General features: G+C 41.9%; 1 non-coding gene across 1 annotated transcript; it reads right to left on the bottom strand.

Annotated features, from left to right (window-relative positions):
- Nucleotides 1-450: 450 nt before the first annotated feature.
- LOC111815801 lies at nucleotides 451-557 on the bottom strand. Its single transcript, XR_002820436.1, has one exon. It is a non-coding gene; the product is annotated as a U6 spliceosomal RNA (small nuclear RNA).
- Between the last annotated feature and the right edge of the window lie 6,192 nt (nucleotides 558-6,749).

Here is a 6,749-nt window from a genome sequence, read left to right as displayed (position 1 = left end):
ACCACACCCAATCTCAATTGTTGTCTCAGCATGCTCCGGAGGTGGGACCAGCGCAGCAAGCCTGGGGATCGAACCCCCGGCCCCTGTGCCTGTTTGCATCTCTCTATAAATTAAAATTTATTATAGGACAATCAAACTCAAACTTACTTTTCACTTTGGAATATAAACTAACAACATGATTTGGGAATGAAAAAGTTAGATAAAATCTCAGTATTTCAGACCACAAAACAAGCTAAATCACATACTATTCTATTTGTTTTAATTTTTAAAAAAATTTTCCCTTTTTGTCTTTTTTTAAAAAAAGAATAAAAAAATAGTAAAAGAAAAAACAACCCATTAGAAATGATGCAGCATTTCACTAAAAAAATGATAGGAATTCAACAGTGGTTGCTGTATTACATATTGTTGTCTTCAAATTAGTTGTTCAGTTTACCAGATATAAGTATGCACAAAAGTATGGAATGCTTCACTAATTTGCATGTCATCCTTGTGTAGGGGCCATGCTAATCTTCTCTGTATTGTTTAAATTTTAGTATATGTGCTGCCAAAGTGAACACTTGGTTTTTTTGTTTTTGTTTTTTTGAGGTAGGGCCTTACTATGTAGTTCAGGCTGGCCATGAACTCATGGTTTAGCTGAGGCTGGCCTCCACACTCAACTTATAATTCTTTTTTGTGTATTTGGTCCAGGTTCTCACTATGCAGCTTGGGCTTGTAGTGTCCTGTCTCAGCCTCCCCAGTGCTGGGATTACAGGTGTGCACCACTACACTGGTTTTCAGTGGCTCAGTGTGTGAGAGGGTGGGGCTGGCAGGGCATGTGTGCCAGAGATCGAAACCCAGTCCTGGCACTTGCTTAAGCAGGTGCTTAGTCCTCTGAGCTATCTCACCGGCCCTACCCAATTTATAATACTGGATTAGAAACTAATTTGGAAAATTACTGAAATAATACATACATGCTCTATTATCACATTTCCCATATCAGAGAAAAATCATTAAGCATTCCTCTAAATATCTGACATATAAACATATCTAGTATTCTGTATGAGTTCTAGTTTGATCCATTTTTCACAGAAATCATGCCTCTTAAAACATTCTTCAAAGCTGGACCTGTTGGTACACTTCTGTAATTCCAATACTAAAGAGGCTGAAACAGGAGGAATCAAGAGTTCAAAGCTAGACCAGATATGGTGGTGCACTCCTGTAATCCCAACTCTCTGGAAACAGAGGAAGGAGAATTGCAACAAGTTTAAGGCCAGCCTGAGCTACATAGTGAACTTGAGGCCAGCCTAATTACACAGCTGAAAGAAAGAAAGAAAGAAAGAAAGAAAGAAAGAAAGAAAGATTGATTGATTCAAGGCCAGCATGAACTACATAGTGAGACTCTGTCTCAACAAACAAACAAGGTCTGTAATACCCACATTTGGGAGGCTGAGGCAGGGGGATCACCATAAATTCAAGACTAGCCAGGGCTTGTACTGGTTTCTTCCCTCTCAGATTAGTGGGTATACTTCCCCATGTGTAATAGAAACTGTAATGGATTGTAAGCTTTATAGTAGAGTGATCCTGCTGGGAGCCCCTGCCATCCTTCAGAATAGCTTTCTCTCTCATGATCTTGTGTCCATTTGTTGGAGAGTGTTACCTCATTTAGATGGTTCTGGTTAATGATTCTTGGCTGGTTTACCAGCTCTGCTGGATTTTTCAGGACCACAGACTGTATTTTTCACCGTCTCACTTTTTTTTTCCTGAAAGCCTCTGAATAGAGCATTTTGAGTTTGGAGAATTATAATTATCTCTACATCACCAGATATATGTAAATTAATCCGTTCTCCAGACTATGCAGAAAATTAAGTTACGATGGCGTTTTAAAAATGTATATGTGTGGGGCCAGGGAGATGGCTCAGTGGAATAAGTGCTTCCCAGGCAAGCGCAAGGGCCTGAGTTCAATCCCTGGTTCTGGGGAAAAAAAAAATGTATACATGTTTCATCCTTTGATAACCTTGAAGGGTCTCCTAGCTAGTAATCTGTTTAAAAGTGTTTGGTCAGGGCTCAGATGAGCACCAGTCTTTGGTGTTGCATTAGAAATTCAGTGCTGAGATTCTTGGGACTCTCAGGATAGGGGAGCCATCTGGGTCCTGCGTTAAAGGACTCACAGGCAACAGCAGGGCCCTCTTGCATGTCATGTGCTTTAGGGATAAAGGTTTCATGAGATAAGATGGGAGGCCTGTGATGATGATTTCCAAGAAATCAGCTAATAGACTTATATACTCAGTGTCAGGTGACAGATAGGGCCTCAGAAAAATGAGTGACGGCTGCTATCTTTGCTGTAGGGAATGTGGCGGAGGGGGTTTCTGGATTGAGAGTCCTGTGCTGTTATGGCAATCAGTTGTGCCTGGGCTCACAGCATCTGACTTGATGTTGCAAGTGACAGACAGTGAGTGATAAGAGAGCCTGATATTGCTTAGTCCCCTTCTGGTCTCTTTCCCTGGTGGCCATGTATGTAGGTGGTCTGAATGTATCTTGACCTCTGGGTAGGCACCCAAGTACCTGCCCTGGCATCCTGCTAAAGTCTCTGAAGGAAGCTGGCTGTGTTTCCATACAGGTCTAGCCTCTCCTGCCTCCCCTCAGACTGCCTTCAGGGTCTGTAGCATCTGCCCTGCTGTTATATTTGTCTGCAGGCCACACTTGTTCTCCTGACCTTGCCTGGCTTCATACTCAGGTTAAGGTGCTCTGACATGACACCCAGTGCCCCTGTTCTTGCTGTCTTGCTTTTAGTTGCCTGTCCCCTGCTGTGTCTTGCTTTTTGTGCCTCTGAGTGAAGTCCTACTTTGTTGCCTGTACTTTCAATCCTCTTGAGGAGGTCTTTTGGTCTTCTCCTGCCCAAGGCAGTAATTCCTTAAAATAGTCTAGTAAAGGGCAAGGGAGATAGCTCAGTAGAATAAGCACTTGCCTGGCAAGCGCAAGGGCCTGAGTTCAATCCCTGGTTCCACAAAAAAAAAAAAAAAAAAAAAAAAGTCTAGTAAGGAGAAACAGGGATGGCCATTGAGAGAAGTGCCCAAGCCAAGATATCACATCCCCATCTCCCCAAATTTGGCTCCAGCCTTCCTGATACCCTATGTTCTCACATCCTGCTGGGGATGGGATCTGGCTAGTCTCCTTTCCCTCCTTGCCTGGGCCTCCATAAGGTGTCTACCATCCCACCCAGCTAACACATGGGGATAGCTGGGATTTTGCACATTAATGGATGTCACCTTAGTACAAGTCGTGCCAGCTATGGCCCTGATGATTTCCCACTTGGAAATAGGCTTGCCTTAGTGTACAAACCCCCAGTGCCTTCCTGTGGGGGGATCTCCTTTGTGTGCCTTCTGTACTTAGACCATAAGGCTTCTCTGGACAAATGCCTGCCCCATCCACCTCAGCTCATTTTATTCCTTCTCTTTCACTCCTCATTTTGAAGTTTTTGTACCACCACACCTGGTATCCAGTTATCTTTTTATTTGTTTCATGATGTTTTAAATAGGGTGTTCATTTGAATCAGGATCTGTTGAGAGTCCTTGTGTAGTGCTGGGTTGACGTGCCTCCCATGATTTTCAATGTGAAATGTCTTTTCTTTCTTGACAATAGTGTGTCATTATACAGATGTAGTGCAATTCTGGTAAAAATTCCAACAGTGTATCTGACAGAATTAGAGAAAACAGTCCTTAAATTCATTTGGAACTGGAAGAGACCTAGAATAACAAAGGCAAAGCTAGTAGTGAGATCCTGAAACCCTGTAGACCCTTCCCTAAAATACAAAAAAAAAAAGTTTTACTCATTCTGTTTTCCAGCAGATTTGTTTTAATATTTAGATCTTAAATCCACTTCAAATTAAGTTTATTGCATTCTTTTATTTTAATGTACTTGGTACAGGGTCTCACTACACAGCTCAGACTGGTGGTGATCCTCCTGTTTTCAGCCTCCCCAGCACTGGGATTATAGACATGCACCACCACACTGGCCTGGACTCTGTGGCTGGTTCAGAGCACCCAGGGGTGGAACCAGCACACCTTGTGGTACCGGCGATCCAACCTTACAGTTCCTGCACAAAGTTGTGCATCACAATCTCTGACTTTCTATAAAACTACTATAATAAAAACAGTATGGTACTGGCAAAAAAACAGACACAAGCATCAGTGTACAGATTAGAAGATGCAGAAACAATTCCAGACATACTCGCTCATCTTATCTTTGACAGAGGTACACATGTATTTACTGGAAGGATAGCCTGTTTAATAAATGGTGCTGGAAAAACTGGCTTTACAGGCTAGGGAGATAGGTCAAGAGCATAAGTGCCTGCCTGGCAAGCCTAAGGTCCTGAGTTCAATCCCCAGTACCACAAAAACAAACAAAAACTGGCTTTGCACATGCCCAAAATTAAAATTAGACCTGTATCTTTTTCTTTGTACTAAACTTAATTCAGCGCCTGCGTAGGCAAGTGCAGGAACCCCAAGGTTGGATCGCCGGTACCACAAGGTGTGCTGGCTCCACCCTGGGTGCTCTGAGCCTGCCACAGGGTCCAGGCCAGTGTGGTGGTGCATGTCTATAATCCCAGCGCTGGGGAGGCTGAAAACAGGAGGATCACAACCAGTCTGAGCTGTGTAGTGAGATCCTGTACCAAGTACATTAAAATAAAAGAATGGAATAAACTTAATTTGAAGTGGATTTAAGATCTAAATATTAAAACAAGTCTGCTGGAAAACAGAATGAGTAAATTTTTTTTCTTTTGTATTTTAGAGAAGGGCCTACAGGGTGTTCAGGGTCTCACTACTAGATGAGACTCATAGTGACCCGCCTATTTACAGCTTCCCAAGAGTTGGGATTACAGGCCCGCACCACCATGCCCACTCTCAGTTGCTGCCTTAGTGTGTCCTGGCGGCAGGGCTGGCACAGCAGGCCCAGGGATCCCCCAGCCCCTGTGCCTGCTTGCAGGCGCTTTAGTCTGCTGAGCTATTTGGCCAGTCCTAAAACCCTTGAAGACATTGAAATAGACAAAGACTATGAATAAAACCCTAATTGCACAGAAACTATCACAAAGAATCAACAATTGGGATTTCATGTTATTAAAAAGCTTTACCCAGCAAGGAAAACCATCAACAGAGTCAAAAGACAGCCTAAAATCTGGGAAAAAATATTTGCCAGTTGTTTCTCAGACAAAGAATTACTATTGAGGATGTACAAAGATCTAAGAAAAGTCAGATTTCTCAGATTTAGAGATCCAATCCAGAATTGGGCATCTGAGATATACATTTCTCAGATGAAGAAATACAAATGACAAATACATGAATATTCAATATCATTCATCATTCGAGACATGCGAATTAAAACAACACTGAGTATTCCATTTCACCCCAGAAAGAATGGCTGTTATCAAGAAATCAACAACAAATGCTGGAGGGGCTATGGAGCAAAAAGGAACTCTTCTCCACCTTTGGTAAAAGTATAGACTGGTACAAACGCTGAAAATCATTGTGGAGATTTCTCAGAAAAACTAGGATTAGAGATTCCATTTGACCCAGCTATTCATCTATTCCTCTTCTGGGTATTTTCCCAGAAGAATTAAAAATATCATACAACAGTGATATATGTGCACTCATATTTATAGCAGCATAATATGTAATAGCGAAATCTTTTATTATTATTATTATTTACGGTACAGGGATTGAACTGAGGACCCTGCACTTGCCAGGCAGGTGCTTATTCTACTGAGCTATCTCCCCAGCCCCTGTAATAATAAAATCTTGAAAGCAGCCCAAATGCCCATCAGCTAAGAATGGATAAAAATTTTTGTTTTTTTTTTTTTTAATACAATGGAGTAGTATTCAGCCATTAAAAGGATAACTGGAAACTTATAGGCAAATGTGTGCAACTTAAGTCTGTACTTGTAAGTGAAATAAATCAGACTTACAAGGATTGTAAGGTCCTTGTGCAAGGACTGTAGGGTCTCCCTAGTGTGAACAGCTGAAAGAGTAAGATAATATGAGTGGACTAATTTTGAGGATAATGTCATGTTAGCCTTCCAGAGTTTTTCTTCCTTTTCAAAATAGTTCTAATGATTTCAATTCTTTTGGATTTTTGTAGAAAATTGCTACAAGTGGTCTATTGTGTATTTTAGTACAGGGTCTACAGGGTCCCACTATACAGATCAGACTGGTAGTGATCCTCCTGAGTTCAGCCTCCCAAGTGCTGGGATTACAGGTGTGTGCCACCATACCCAGTCTCAGTCAAAGTCTCAGCGTGCCCCAGGGCAGGGTTGGCATGGCACACCAGGGATTGAACCTGGTCCCTGTGGGCCCTGCATTTTAGTCCACTGAGCTATCTGGCCAGCCCTGCTATAAGTGTTTTACCTTAAAATGTTTTTTGAAATTTTAATTTCTCTGTAATGTTTTATATATGTATATATGACTTGTAAATTTCGTGGTGAGGTTTATTGCTATCTTATTTTATATTTGAATACTCTTACAACCTATGTGTTTTGTTTTCATTTGTTACCATAAAGTGGAATTGCTTTGCATTAAACATTAAAAAAAAAAAAAAAAAGGGAAATAGGTCATCTTTTGTCTCTGTCAAATTTCCCATGGACTGAGTCTCTTAATTTCATCCACTGAATATCAGAATGTGTTTCTTGGTCATCGCGGGCGCGACGCCCTGAGGGACAGTCTGGAGTCTGGCAGTCTGGAAGGCGCGGTGGTGAGACTGGCCGGGAAGATGCCAGTGGC

Source organism: Octodon degus, unplaced genomic scaffold (assembly GCF_000260255.1).
Source record: "Octodon degus isolate 3935 unplaced genomic scaffold, OctDeg1.0 scaffold00021, whole genome shotgun sequence".
NCBI lineage: Eukaryota > Metazoa > Chordata > Mammalia > Rodentia > Octodontidae > Octodon > Octodon degus.
Note: the sequence above shows the minus strand (reverse complement) of the source record. Positions and strands in the feature narration are given on the sequence as shown.